Below are 16,628 nucleotides of genomic sequence, written 5' to 3'. Positions count from 1 at the left end.
TAAAAATTAAGTTTATAGATACTACTTTCACCTCCAAATTTATTTCTTTGTTATCTACTTACCAATTATTGCTTTGTTATCGGCTTTTTAGCAATGATTTAAAAAAATCAATCAAATTTTGAAAATTAATTAAAAAAGTTATTTTTGTTTTTAGAACTTGGTAAAAATTATTGTAAGAAAATAGGAGGAAATAGACCTAATTTTCACAAACAAAAAATGAAATGGTTACCAAACAGAGCCTTAGGTAGCATTTGGTAACCATTTAATTTTTTGTTTTTATTTTTGAAAATTAAGCTTATTTTATCCATATTTTTACAATGATATTCATGTTTCTTAAGTACAATGGTTAAATTCTTAGCCAAATTCTAAAAATGAAAACAACTTTTTGAAAGTTATTTTTTTTAGTTCTTAAATTTTGACTTGGTTTTTTAAACCATTGGTGAAAAGTAGATAACAAAAGAAGAACTTTGGAGGTAAAAGTAGTGTCAATAGTAGGGTTGACAAAAATCCCGCGGAGTCGGATTCCTACGGGAAATCCCTAATTTTATTGGGGATGGGGTCAAACAGGGAATTCTAGGTCCCCGTCCCGATTAAATTTTTTATATATATATATTTATATAAATTACAAATATTTATATATTTGTATATAATTATATATGTATACATATGTGTGTGTATATATATATACACAAATAAATAAATAAATAAATATATATATATATATATATCTTCATACATATATAAGCCAATCCTAGTGAATATGCTTAATTTTAAAAAATAAATATATAAAACAAAATGGTTATCAAAGGGGTCTTAATTTTTTGTTTTTAGTTTTTGAAAATTAACTCTATAGTCACTCATTTCACTTCTAAATTTCTTTTTTATCTACTTTTACCAATGTTTTTAATAACCATGCCCAATTTTGAAAAAAAAAAGTATGTTTGAAAGCTTGTTTTTTTATATGGAATTTGGCTAAAAATACAATTTTTATATTAAAAAAGATGCAAACAATTGTAAAAAATGGAAAGAAATAAGCTTAGTTTTTTTTTTTTAAAAAAAAAATAATAAAAAAATGATTATGAAACAGGACATAAATTAGTCCTTTAAGTTGAGTCCAAAAGTGAAAGCTATGAAAATTTAAGTCTAAAATGCATATAATTTTTTAAAATATGAAGAAAACTAATTTAGTCTTAATTTTAATATTATAATATTTGTAGCTACGAAGCACAGACACAGATACAACTACACGATACGGATATGATCGGATACGACGATTCGTCAATTTCTAAAAAACTAAGATACGGATACATCTAACGATGTGTAATTTTTTTAATATATATATTTCTAAAAAACGAGGATATTGATACGTTGAAAATACATTTTCTTTTTCTTTTTCTTTAAAAAAATCTAGCATATAGATAAATTTAGCATACAAGTTAATAACAATAGCACAAAATAGAATACAAACACTGAAATACAATACAAGAAAAGCAATATCTAAAATGCTGAAGTATAATAGTTGATAAAATGCAATAGAAAAGTGACTCATATTGCAAAGAAGAAGAAGAAGAAGATTAGAGGGAGAAGTATGAAGATAAACGAAGAACTTATTGTTGAAGATATCCAAATGGTTTATATTTTGGTGGACTCTGTAGAGACTCAAATGTGAAGATGGAGATTAGATGATTCTAGTATAGAATTTGGTCCGTTATTTATTTATTTATTTTTCTTTTAGTTTTGGACTCGAGTAGTGAGCTTTTAAATAGGTTGTCTAATTTTAGATTGGGACATATTAGATGAGTTACTTGTCTTTTTTCTTTAAAAAAAAGGTATGCATAGAAATAGATACGTCAAATCATGTGTTAGATACGTATCTGAAAAGTGTCTAGAAGTATAGATACGTCAAATCGTGTGTATCTGGAAGTATCAATATCCGATACGTGTCTGATACTGATTTTTGCCTCACATGAAATATCTGTGCTTCATAGATTTGTAGAGTCATATGGTTAAAATGTTTAGGAGACAGTTATTGAGGATAAAAAAAAAAAAAAAAACAAATTTTTCTTAAAAAAAACAATGTGAATCCGTTGGGTTTAGATTAATTAATTTGTAAGATATGTAAATGGTTTTTATCATTTTTTCCCCTTTCTCTTTCTGCGTTCATTCTTTATTCTTCTTTAATTTGCTCTAATAATACAGAAAAATTAAAATAATATTGTAGTTTTAAAAATAATTTATAAAAATATTGTAGTTTTGAAACTATTTACAACATTATGTGTATTTTTTTTTAATATGTCGAGTGTTGAAAATTCGACCAAGTCGACCAATCTTGGTCCTGTCTCTTATACACATCTAGATGTGTATAAGAGACAGGCATTATGCTCTCCACGACCCCGACCATGTCCATGCACGTATGAAGATGAAGGACCAGCTTCTGAGTCATAATGTCCTGAACCAAATGCTGACATCATCATCATCAGACTAACATAATCAGTTTGACTCTGCATCTGCATCACAGGGGCAACTCTTCCACATTATGGGCAACCTCATCAAACTCATCCTTTTCCCGAACAGGTCCTCTACGTCTAGGAGCTGGTGGAGGAACAATAGGTATATCGTACATATAATGTATCTCCTCCATATAGCTTTGGTTGTCACTACATATAGCAAGAACCTGGTTCGAATCATTCGCAACATCACGGAGTCTACTGTTGTTCGATCTCTGTGAATAATAAAACAATTAGATAATATTTAAAATAAATTTAAATTAAAAATAATTGGATAATATTCATTCATTTACCAGATGACCCACAGCTACTCCTGGACGAGTGACGTAGCGTCTTGTGATATTATTATACCAATGAATGTAGTCTTGAGTGACATCCTTGTCAAACTGTTGAATAGAAACCCCTGCTACAATAAATCTTACACGATAATGCTATCACACTACCAAATGTGCAACTTTTTCGGACCAATTTACAGTCCTTAAGTTGATATCATACAGTAGGGATTCAGTATTACAAGGCGATGGGACATCCTGCTGAAAACTAAATTGTCTCATCACCCGGTCAGGAATATGCCAGTCACCAATGTGAAAACATATGAGAAAACTCATCGTCCGCTATATGTTTTGACCATGCGTACAGAAATTGGGCAAAGTATGCACAATAATTTTGTACGGCTCCCAAATAACCTGAAATACAAAATATTATATTGGAGAACATTAAAGACAAATATAATAAAAATGTGTATAAAATAATCAATTTGGTTCAGTGTAATGTACCTGATCAGGTTGAAGCAGATCAAATATGTATCTGTATTGGCTGACTACATGTGTGGCTGTCCTAGTCACATAAAATATATCTCTCCACCTAAATTTTTAAATTGATAATTTAGATTCTAAATTAACTAAATCAGTGATATAAAAATTAAATTGAATTAAAATAACATACCGAGAACCATAAGCTCGTCCAGCTAACTGAGCGTCATTGACATGTTGTAGTTATGGAGCCATTGTTAGAAATCGCTCCCAAGCCCATAGTTGCAAAAGTATGAGAGACCCAGCTATCTCACAAACCTCAGGTCTTGTTGCTTTGCATAGTTGTCTATACAACCATGCCAAACATGCTCCACTCCATGAATACCGCCCTGCATCATAGAGATTAGTTAATAGTGGCAAGAACATCAAGTAAACAAAATGTCTTGATTTGTCGAAAAACAGGCTTCCACCCATCATTTGTAGTATATATGCTCGTGCAGATCTTATGACGATTTCTCGTCTACATCATCTGCAAGCTCACGGAATTGTGTTCCTAACCATATCAAACTTAACCTCGATCCTTTAATTTTTTCGGTAGGTGGGGTCACACCGAGGTACAGTTGACAAACTTATGATTAATCATCGTACATCACTCTGGTGATCGGCTCACCGTCAACAGGTAACCCCAACAATACTTATATATCTTGTAGAGTGATAGTGCACTCTTCAATAGACATATGAAATGTATGCGTTTCAGGCCCCCATCTCTCGACCAAAGTTGTGATCAAATGCCAGCCCAACTGAATAAATCCCAATCTGACAACTCCATAGAATCTAGAGCTGCGGAGTAGCGGTAGTATTCGAGGGTGGAGTGGGATAGTGCGCTGGAGAACTGCCTCTCGACGCCTGCAAAATATTTCTCCAGTAGTACGATCTCGCCATACAACAGATGATCGATGAATGGACTGGTCGTACAAAACATCGGGATTAACAGGTCCTGGGTTTAAAGCCATGATCTGAAAGAGAAAAAATATTTATTTCTCAATTAGAAGAATAATGTACAACTTAGTTAACTAAATTAAATATACATGATAAAAAAATTATTTATTTCTCAATTAAATAATGTACAACTTAATTAAAATAATAATGTACAACTTTATAAATTATAATTAAAAAACTGAATATATAATAAAAGTATCTACACTTAATTAAATATACATGATAAAAGAAGTATTTATTTCTCAATTAAAAGAATAATGTACAACTTTATAGATTACAATAAAAAAATTGAATATACAATAAATTATAATAAAAAAAATTGAATGTACAATAAAATGAATAAATATATAATAAAAAAATATTTCTCAATCCCTAACTATCTGGAGCCCGTCTTAGTAACGAAGAACACTTTCTTCGATTATGGCCTAACTGATTACAAAATCCATATCGTTGTCGAGTGACTGGTTTTGTCTAATCCATCTCGTTGTGATAACGTGAACTTTTTGGTCTACTAGGTTTTCACAACAACGATGGATTAGGATGTAAGACGAGCATAATAGGGTGCGTGATCCAGTAATCTTCATGCAGTACAGGTTGAAATTGAGGAGAGTAACATTCAGCATACGTTGACAATTTATAGTAGTCCTCAATAAAGTCATCGTAGTTCATGTTAAAATGTGAGCAAACAGCCATAAAATGCGAGCATGGAATACCAAACGCTTGCCACTTGTTACATGAACAATACCACTCGAACTTGTTTAACCTCAATATTTGAATATTTCCTCCTTTGGAATTGAGACTATGACGCCCGATCTTCACATGAAACACATCTTCATCCGATCGTATGATTGTACTTCATGTTTACTAGATCTTGCAGCCCATTTATTTATTTTCTCGTGTGCGTACCTGAATTTTTACTCCACTTAATATAATAAAATATGCTTACATAAATTGTTAATAATATATATATAATAATAATAATAATAATAATAAAAATAATAAAATAATAATAATAATATTACCGGGTGTATTTATCTTGNCACGTTAATTGAGAGAATTAAGGAGAGGGAGTTATAACTCCCTCCCATTAATTTGAAATTTAAATTTTAAAATAATTGTTAATAATATATATATAATAATAATAATAATAATAATAAAAATAATAAAATAATAATAATAATATTACCGGGTGTATTTATCTTGATGTAGCAATCAACAATTTTCCTCAATATTTGCCATAGAAGTGTGTAATTATCGGCCGACATTTATTAAAAGTTCGACCAAATGCCCAAAATATAGAAGTTAGGATAACATGGCCTTCAGTAAGGGTTTCTTTCACTCTCCACTCTACACATGTTTCGGAATTGATCTGCTTAACCATATACAACCAACTGGGTAACAATTTGTAAGACTCATCCTAATCACCGAACACTTTAGCAACGCTTTTCTTTTGCCCTTCCATACCCTATGGTAAGGAACATGATATCCAAACTCTGATTGATGTCGGACTGTAGTTATGTCACGCTGATAGATGATTTTTCTCCATCACAGAACTCTAGTGCAATCATTGATGAATCCAATTGCACATGACTTTGACTCAGTTCTGAATAAAAACATGATCAAGCCATGCGATTTTTTCTTTATTGCACGAAGTCTCCACTTGCAACCTTCCTCCCACTTCGTACATCGAATTGTCCAAATCGTCAGTATCGATTCCACAACCTCATATGGTGCGTGACATTTAATAGTAAAACATTTGACCGCGTGTTGTAGTATTTCTTTGTCTTGACAAATCATCCTTTATACAACTGAGTATTGTCAACATCCACAGGGGCTACAATTGGGTCATATTCTCGAATGCTATCTAGTACATTCATATCCAAATTGTTGAATGTATCTGAAAGTAACTCACGTTCATGACCATCAAAATCCAACTCTTCAAATTCATCGTCTGTTTCAGTTCTGAAAACTCTATACTGGTTGTTAGCCGCCATATCTTCATTATCACATGGCAATGCAATTGACTCCGGATCAAGATCAATACAATCAGTTGGATCTTCAAACTGACTAAATGATGTATTCAAATTTATATCCACCTTTGTCCTATTTACATTTACATACAAATGCACTAAATTAAGCAGTGGCATCGCGATTAAGAACATAAAGTTCATGGCTTGTGCATTGGGTTGATCCTGATGGTTCTAGGTTAGGATGTCTATATATTATTTCTAACTGATTTGTTCCCATATCTACACTAAGTGACATCCCAACCATTTCAATAAATTGTTCAAATACAATTCCACTGTTCATATTTATGCTAAAACTCCCACTTGGTAGTTGGTCATAGTCAACTCCATCAATACCATCAATCATATTACCATTTGTAAACAACAAAAATCCCAAGCATTTGTCCGCCATTTTCTAAAAAAAAAAAAGACAAACAATAAAAATCACAATAAGGTAAACTTTTTAAAACTATTTTTAAACATAACAATAAATTAAACTTTTTATAATTATTTTTAAACATAACAACAAATTAAACTTTTCAAATATCATAAGAAATTTAATACAAAAAAAATATTATAAGAAGTATATTAAAAAACCACAATAATTTTGTATTAAACTAAAAATATTAAACTTTTTAATTTATAAACATCAACTTTTTAAGGTTTATGAACATCAACTTTTAAACATAACAATAAATTAAACTTTTTATAATCATTTTTAAACATAACGACAAATTAAACTTTTCAAATATCATAAGAAAATTATACAAAAAAATCACAATAATTTTGTATTAAAATAAAAATATTAAAGTTTTTAAACTATAAACATCAATTTTTTAAACATTATAATGAGGTAAACTTTTTAAAACTATTTTTTCAAATTTAATACAAAAAAAATATTATAAGGTGTATATTAAAAAAATCACAATAATTTTATATTAAACTAAAAATATTATACTTTTTAATTTATAAACATCAACTTTTTAAGGTTTATGAACATCAACTTTTTAAACATAACAATAAATTAAACTTTTTATAACAATTTTTAAACATAACAACAAATTAAACCTTTTCAAACTATTTTAAACTATTTTTTCAAAGTTAATACTAAAAAAATCAAATATCATAAGAAATATATTTCAAAAAATCATAATAATTTTGTATTAAACTAAAAATATTAAAGCATAAACATCAACTTTTTAAACATAACAATAAACTATACTTAAATACAAAATATATATATATATATATAAATAAGATTAACATGTTGGTATAACATCCCAACCATAAGATTAACACTAAATAACAACTACTAAGATTAACACTAATAGAGAAAGAACTACTAACATCAATATGTAAATATTATTGAATTCAACATGATAGATCTACTAAATAAAATAAAACTAGTAATAAATAAATAGTAAACTCACAAATTTAACGTTACTTTTTTTTGTTCTTTGTCCCAAACAATAACAAAAACTATAAAAAATATATATCTAATAGTATGAGAATAGGAACAAAATGTATAGTTATTTTTAAAAAAAATGAAATTTTGTATAGTAAAGGTACAAACCTCACAATTTAATGGATGAATGTGAGAGAAGAAGAAGATTTGCTGAAGGCAGTGAGAATGAGAGAATGAGGCGGAAGGCAGTGAGAATGAAAGAATAAAGGCAATGAGAAAATGAGAGACTGAAGGCAGTGAGAATGAGAGAACGAAGGCAGTGAGAAAATGTGAGAAAATGAGAGGAGAGGAGGGGGGGGGGGGGGTTATAAGCTTAAAAGTCGAGTTTTCAAAACTTGACCCACGGGTTGGCCATTGTGCAAAAATTAAATGAATGGGACGGGACGAGACACTGACACGCTGCAAAGATTCAAATTCGTTTTAAAGGAGGTCGACGGTTCAAATCACTCTGACGCGTGCTGCAGAGATTCGAATTCATTTTAAAGCCATCGCAGCGTCTAATTGTTATAACTAAGTGATCGTGTAGGAGTTTGTGGGTGATCGTGTAGTGAGGAAAGAGAGCTCTCGAGAGTGGGATTTTGGAAGACGCTGTCGTAGATAAGCTGTGCCGCTCATCGTGTACTTCCACTAGGCGATCATGTAACACTTAGTATACAATCGCATAGTAAAAGGTAGGCGATCGTATATGTTTTGAGAAGGCGATTGTCTAATTGTAATAGCTAAGTGATCATGTAGGAGTTTGTGGGTGATCGTGTAGTGAGGAAAGAGAGCTCTCGAGAGTGGGAGTTCGGAAGACGCTGTCTTGGAGAGGCCATCGCAGCGTGCCACTCATCGTTTACTTCCACTAGGCGATCGTGTAGTAAAGCTCAACGATCGTGTAGCACTTGGTATACGATCGTACAGTAAAAGGTAGATTTTCGTATAGGTTTTGAGAAGACAATCGTCTAATTGTAATAGCTAAGCGACCGTATAGGATTTTGTGGGCGATCGTGTAGTGAGGAAAGAGAGCTCTCGAGGGGTGGGAGTTTGGAAGACACTATCGTGGAGAGGCCATCGTAGCGTGCCACTCATCGTCTACTTCCACTAGGAGATCGTGTAGTAAAGCTCAGTGATCGTGTAACACTTGGTAGACGATCGTATAGTAAAAGGTAGGTGATCGTATAGGTTTTGAGAAGGAGATCGTCTAATTGTAATAACTAAGCGATCGTATAGGAGTTTGTGGGCGATCGTGTAGTGAGGAAAAAGAGCTCTTGAGAGTAGGAGTTCGGAAGACGCTGTCGTGGAGAGACCATCGCAGCATGCCGCTCATTATCTACTTCCACTAGTCGATTGTGTAGTAAAGCTCAGTGATCTTGTGGTACTTGGTACACGATCGTATAGTAAAAGGTAGGCGATCATGTAGGTTTTGAGAAGGAGACCGTCTAATTGTAATAGCTAAGCGATCGTGTAGGAGTTTGTGGGCCATCGTGCAGTGAGGAAGGATAGCTCTCGAGAGTGGGAGTTCAGTAGACACTGTCGTGGAAAAGCCATCGCAACATGCCGCTCATGGTCTACTTCCACTAGGCGATCGTGTAGTAAAGCTCAACGATTGTGTAGCACTTGGTAGACGATCGTATAATAAAAGGTATACGATCGTATAGGTTCTGAGAAGGTGATCGTGTAATAATAATAGTTAAGCGATTGTGTAGGAGTTTGTGGTCGATCAAAGAGGATTTAGTAAACGATTGTTTAGTCATACTGAGCGATCGTGGAGAGATTGTAAACAATCGTTTAGCGTCTCGTAAGCGACCGATTAATCTTGTTTGATTCCTATTGTCTAATAAAGAAGTTGTTCATCGTTCACTTGTTCTTTTCGGAAGTTTGCACCTATTGTTACGTTAATAAAGAATTACTAAACGATCACATAGTAATTTTACTAGACGGTTGTGTGCGATCGTGTATAATTACTAAACAATTCTTTAATTTCCTTTAGGTCGAGGGTCAAACCCTCAATCTCTTCTTTAATTTTTGACAGGTCGAGGGTTGAACCCTCGTCCTCTTCTCAATTTTCTTTAGATCGAGGGTCAAACTCTCGACCTATTCTTTAATTTTCAACAGGTCGAGGGTTCAACCCTCGACAAAATATTTTACACAAAATTCCCACCTCGAAAACTCCAAAACAACCATAGATTTCTAAATAGTTTCAAAACTACTATATTTTCCTAAATTGTTTTTTTAATCACAATATTAAAAATAAAAAAAAACCCCTATATATTACATACACTTAAAATAAACAAGGATGAATTTAACATTTTGAATATTTTGCATTAAATATCCTAAGCTTTTTATTATTGCACTCAACTTTTTAAGTGCATGCCCTTAACAACCATTTTATATGGCATTTAGAGAAAAGTGGGTTCGATATCTTTTTTTTTAATCTCAATAATTGGAAAATTAAGGTCGTTTTAATAATCATTTAATTTTTTTTTTAAATTAAACCTATTCCATCCGCATTTTTTATAATGATTTATATTTTTAGTAAGTACAATGATTGAATTCTTAGTTAAATTTCAAAAACAAAAACTATTTTTTGAAAACTACTTTTTTTTTATTTTCAAAATTTGACTAGATTTTTAAACCGGTGAAAAGTAGATAACAAAGAAAGAAATTGGGGAGTAGAAGTATTGTCCATAGGTTTAATTTTCAAAAACAAAAACAAAAAACGAAATGATTATCAAACGGGCCCTAACCATTTTGTTTTTTGTTTTTGTTTTTAAAAATTAAGCCTATAAACATTATTTTCATCTCCAAATTTCTTTCTTTATTATCTACTTTTTACCAATGGTTTAAAAAATGAAGCCAAATTTTGATAACTAAAAGAAGTAGCTTTTAAAAAGTTGTTTTTGTTTTCAGAATTTGGCTAAGAATTCAACCATTGTACTTAAGAAAGATGCATGGTAAAAAATGTAGATGATATAGGCGTAATTTAAAAAAAAAAACAAAATAGTTACGGCTTAAATATATTTGATTTAAAATATCTTTTTTAAAAAAATTAAAGGCTGAATAACATACCCAATAGTCATTAGATTCTCAATTTGATCCTTAATATTTAAATAAATTGAAGATTGACAATTAGGTCCTTACCAAAAAAAAAATGATAAATTTTATGTAAAAAAATTAATGTATCATAAAATTTTTGTTTTATTAATATGTTTAGGGGTGTAGGTACATCATACATGCCACTTGAAGAAATATACTTTGTTGAAAGGTAGGCTTAGATTTTGTTGATGGACATGTCAGATTTCAAGTAACAATTAACTTTCAAGTGATAACTACATGTATTCATAGATGTTAATAATGCAATTATTTAAGGGCATATCAACTTTTTTTTCTTTTTTATATGGTTGACAATTGTAATTATTTGATAATTTCAATATAAGTTTAAGCCACATTCAGATCAATTACTAAAGCCTCAGTTACATACTCCGAACTGAAAAATGATCTGAATTTGAATGAAAATCGATATGAACTCTCATGTTATTCATTTGATGTTGTTTACGAAGAGTTATCTAAGATCAAAATCGTTTAACAATATCGACATACAATTACTTCAAACTATATGTTAGAAATATAAAATTGACTATATATTTATTTAAGATTGGTTCTTAGACTGCTTCAGTGATGTCTCAGAATATGTCTCCCATGAGATGTCACATGACGTTGATTTGGCATAATTTTTTATTTCCTTGTCTGGAATAGCATTGTTATCATTTTGGGATATGCTTTCCTTTTCCATGATCTGCCGATATTAATTTTGAATATTTTCTTTCTTCCGTTGTGTTTATTTAAGAGCAAGTTTAGTTTTTGGGCTTGCTAGAGTTGCCGCTTGTATTTTGAGATTCAAGAATATTTGCATTTTCACCAAAGCTCTCTGTTATTCTGATTGTTGTGAGACAAGAAGTTGAAGTATGATTTTGCAGCATGTTGTATATCTTTGTTATTGAGATATTCGAAGCAATCTGGGAAGAGTTCTTGGTCTGAGGGGAGCCTAAGATATCAATGATTGAGAAGGAGTTTTCATCCTTAGGTGGATCTTAAGGCATTATCAACAGAGAAAGAGTTCTCAAACTTAGGGGAGCTTAAGTTTTATTAAGTGAAGCGGTCTTCATTTAACAATGGAAAGATAAAGTATCGATTAGAAGATGTCTCACACTTACGGGAAGCCTAAATGACTCATCACTAATATTCACAGAATTAGGAGGTGCCTAAGTTCTACTGAGAGGGACTCTCACATCTAAGGGAGACCTAAGTGATTAACATAAGTTAGGCTCTACATATGTTACTGTAACTTTCATGATTTTACAAATAAGTACAATGTTGTAAACACTTGACTTTTCATATTAATGAATTTATCTTTTTCGGACACACTGCAGTGGTATATCACCTAACTGTGTTATCAAGCTCTGTATGTTATCTGTTTATTTAGCATTTGATATCTTATTTTTTGTTTCTATGGTTACCAGGACTATCTGTGGAACATTCGTATTTTGATTAACGAGTCATCTTAATTTCTTTTGTAGTTAGAATAGGAACAAAGACATAATACAATTAACTAGAACATATCTTTTATTTATTTGGTTAAATTGCAAATTTGGTCCCTATAGTTTAGAGATAATTATATTTTAGTCCCTATGATTTGATAAAACACTTATAAATAGTCTTTACAGTAGGGATTATGTATGAGGATTTTATTAAATCATAAGGACTATGTATGAGATTTTATCAAATCATAAGGACAAAATTCTAACTTTTAAAGCTCGGGACTAAATTTATAATTAAACCCTTAAATTTTGTAATTAATTAAAATCCATTGCTTAATGTCCTATAGAAAATTGTTTGCTAAATAATGTCCTAACAAAAATAAATTTTAATTTATTTTACTAGTACTTTATTTTATAGGAGTATTTTATTTTAATGTGATTTAATAACCTAACAAATAATAAGTAATTAAATAAAACTACATCAACTTTGCCTAAAAAAATACAATCAACTAGAAAATATTAATGTTATAGCATTTAATACTAATGGATTCTACTTGAATAATGTATTTAATATCAATAAATAATTACTAACAAACTAAATAGAGCCAAAATGAAGATAGCTCAATTGGCATAAAATTATACTTTCAATCTCGATGTTAGAGGTTTGATTCTCCTACCCCAAATATTTAATCTAATACATTTAGAAAAAAAAAAAAAAAAAAAGACTAATACAACTACAAGCCATAAAAATGAATTGGAGTTGAAAAATATAAATGAAATTCATATATGTATTGAATAGAAATATTTTAAACATATTAAATAATAAATAATTACTGATAAAAATTAGACTGGAACTTATATTTTATAAAAAGTAAATACAATCAATAAAAAATAAATTAATATAAATTTTTCAGAAGGAAAAAATGAGTCATATAAATAAAAGACAAGAAAAAATGGTAAAATAACTAAAAATGTTAGATTTCATTAATGGATGCAAGAGAAATTATAAAAGTTGCAAGTAACTAATAAAAATGTTGTGAGGCTGCCAAATAAGGAAGGAAAAAAAAAAATACTTCAAGTACTCTGCCAATATTTACTCATTCCATTAAATTGTATATTAATTTAGGACTACATATTCTTTTACATCCTATAAAAAAATTTATAATAATATGATATTTCTTCCGTTCAAAATTTAACACATCATTAAATGAAATTATTTTATTATATGAGTCTCATATAATTCTTAAATATCTTTTTTTATGTCATAGGTGAAAGTAGTATAAAAATATTTTCATATTATCGTGGTACTAAAAAATAACTACATGTAATATGAAAAACTTTATAGTGTTGCAATATAAAAGAATTCTAGAGGAATGAGAATGAAAGTGTTTTGGAGAGAATGAAATGCCCTTTTATGAGCTAAGGGTTCTCAAATTAATGGTGTGTCCTACATTTGATTATATTCCTTAGTATTAAAAAAAAATTAAAAACTAATGCATCAAAGATTGAAGATTAATTAGTATTAAATACACTTAAACAAAAAAAATATTAAATACATTATAAACTATAAAAAGGAATATTTATAATACAACATTGATATAAAAAAAAAAAAAAAAATTATTGGTTACCCTACAAGTTTATTTAGTTTTTGAATGGTTTAATAGATCTTTCCATTTTCAATTTCAGTGTCTAATAGGTCTTTAATAGATTTAAAGTTTTTTTTTTTAAATAGTTATTTTTATTATATATCAATTTTATATTTAAAAAAATTATAAACTTTTAATTTTGGTCTAGTAAATCCATTTACTACACAATAGTTCTTCTCAAATATATATTATATATATATATATATATATATATATATACGGATAATTGTTTTAAATGGTAAAATTATTAAAAATATTTTTAAATATAATAAAATACCAATATTTTATAATAATTTTATTATATTTATAAATAAGTTAGCTTATGTTTTAAGGTACCTCTGTATGTATATAATATTGATCTTTTCCATTAGAAAGAGGCAAGTAGATAATTTGGATTTATTTTAGTGGGTCAAAAGGGAACACCATTAGTCAACTAGTCAATAACTTTGTCTTGTTTTATTTTGTGCACTATGAAATTTCAAACTTAGAGTGAAAAGGGGTAAGCAAAAAAAAAAAAAAGAAAAAAAAGTACATTTTACTTTTATTTTGTTGAATGAGAGAGATGAGAAAGGTATTTTCTCTTTTATTTTGGACCCACTTTCATTTGCAACCAAAAGTAAATTACTAAATACAAATGTTGGGAGAATATTCATCTTCCATTATTATTAATTTTGGGAATTTCAATATTCAAATATCTTCCATTAATACTAACTTTGGAATTTCAATCTACATCCATTGATGTATAATCTTATCTTCAATTCAATGTATGTCTCTCTCTCTTTTTGAGTTTTTAGGTTGAAACCATTCTACTTTATAATATAATGTTAAAAATATATTCTTTTTATATGTTATTGCACTTTTTTTTTTTAATGGTATTAAATCTCATAGTTGCTAACTTCCAAAGTATTTGTTTTAATATTTAAACTTTTAGAGTTGTTTTATTTTAACGCTAAAATTATTCCACTCATTTAATAATCAATTGGGGTTGTTTGATAATCAATTAGATCTTTATTTTTAGTTTTTAAATTTATTTTTAAAAAACAGATATATTTGATATTCAATTGAGTTTTGTTCTTTCAATTTTAAAAACATTTTTTAAAATGTTAAGGCTTCATTTAGTAGTCATTTCGTTTTTTGATTTTTTTCTATTGAAAATTAAACTTATTTCCTCCTAATTTTTTATAATATTTGCATTTTTCTTAAGAAAAAACAAAAATCAAATGGTAACATTATTGAATTTTCCTTGTTGTATCGTGGTCGAGGTTTCCATTTTTAATCCTCCTATGCTTGGGTTTGAGCTTTGCTATGTGCAACTTTTTCAAGGGTTTTCTTTACCTTTTCAAAAGATTTTCTTATTTTACCATTCATTTTCACATAAATTCTCATTTTTTTTTCTTTTAAAAAAATATCTTAAAGTTTTTGTTTTAAAAAAATTAAAAATACAAAGTTCAAATGGTTAGAAAATATGAAAAAAAAAAGGTTAGAAAACCACAACTTTTCGTGAGAGTTGTTTTTGGGTAAATCACAAAACTTCAATTGAAGGATATATTTTTCTCAAAAGATTTGATTGTTTAGATTTCACCAAATAGTTTGTAAATATGTGGTTTTTTATCAGTTTAAAAACACACATTCTCCTAATTCTCACTTCCTCCGTTTTTATCTTTTTTATATGCAATTACTCGTCATTGTAGTATGGTAGAGTCTTGTGGTAAAAGTGTTGCATTCATAAGTTAACAATCTATCGTATCTTGAAAGATGGTTGTTCATGATACATTGAACATCTGTCAGGAGATCGCGTGAATTTATTGTATTCAAATTAAATATTTTCATTATTTTTTTATTTTCATATTATTTGCTCTTACAAAAGTGGAATTATTTGCTTGTATTTTTGTATATATGTTCATTTTTATTTTTTTTCATTTTATTTGTGAAAATAATGCATTTAAAATATTGATATTTCAATTTGATTTTTTTTTAAAAAAATTAAAATAAGGAAATAATTTTGTAACTACATTTATTAGATGGAAAATTATTATAAAAATAACTTCATTTTATTTTTATAAAATATTAATAAAAATAAAATTGAAAAGGTGTTTTTTAAAGAAACTGAAAACGCACATACACAATTATCAAACATGTTTTTTATTTTACAATTTAAAAACGAGATTTTCAAAAATAGAAAAATAAGAAAAATTATTTATACAAAATAATAAAATTTAATCTTTTTTTATAGAGGTCGATAGAAGTTTATCAATGTCTATCAATGATAGAAAGTTATAGAAATCTATCATTGATACTATGTGATAGATGTGGATAGAAGTCTATCGGTGTTTTTTTTTTTACTATTTTTATAAATAGCTTGACTTTTTTTATATGTGAAAATCTTCTTTTTAAAAAATAAAAAGCAATTACCAAATCCATTTTTTGTTTCTAGTTTTTAGAAAACATAAAACCAAAAATAAAAGACCAACATGTGTGTTTTTGGTTATTTAAAAATTGTAAACCAAAAAATGAAAAATTAAAATTAAAAAATCAAATGGATCTTGATTTTGTGTTTTTAATTTTTAAAAATTAAAGTATTGAGCACGACTTTCACTTACAAATTTATTTATTTTGTTAGCTACATTTTAGAGAAGTCGTGAAAATCTAAGTTAATTTTTTAAAACATAATAAAAACATTAGTTAAAAGCTTCTTATTTTTAAAATTTGGTTTTGGATTCAGATATTTTCTTA

This window comes from Benincasa hispida, chromosome 12, assembly GCF_009727055.1.
Source record: "Benincasa hispida cultivar B227 chromosome 12, ASM972705v1, whole genome shotgun sequence".
Taxonomy (NCBI): Eukaryota; Viridiplantae; Streptophyta; class Magnoliopsida; order Cucurbitales; family Cucurbitaceae; genus Benincasa; species Benincasa hispida.
Note: the sequence above shows the minus strand (reverse complement) of the source record.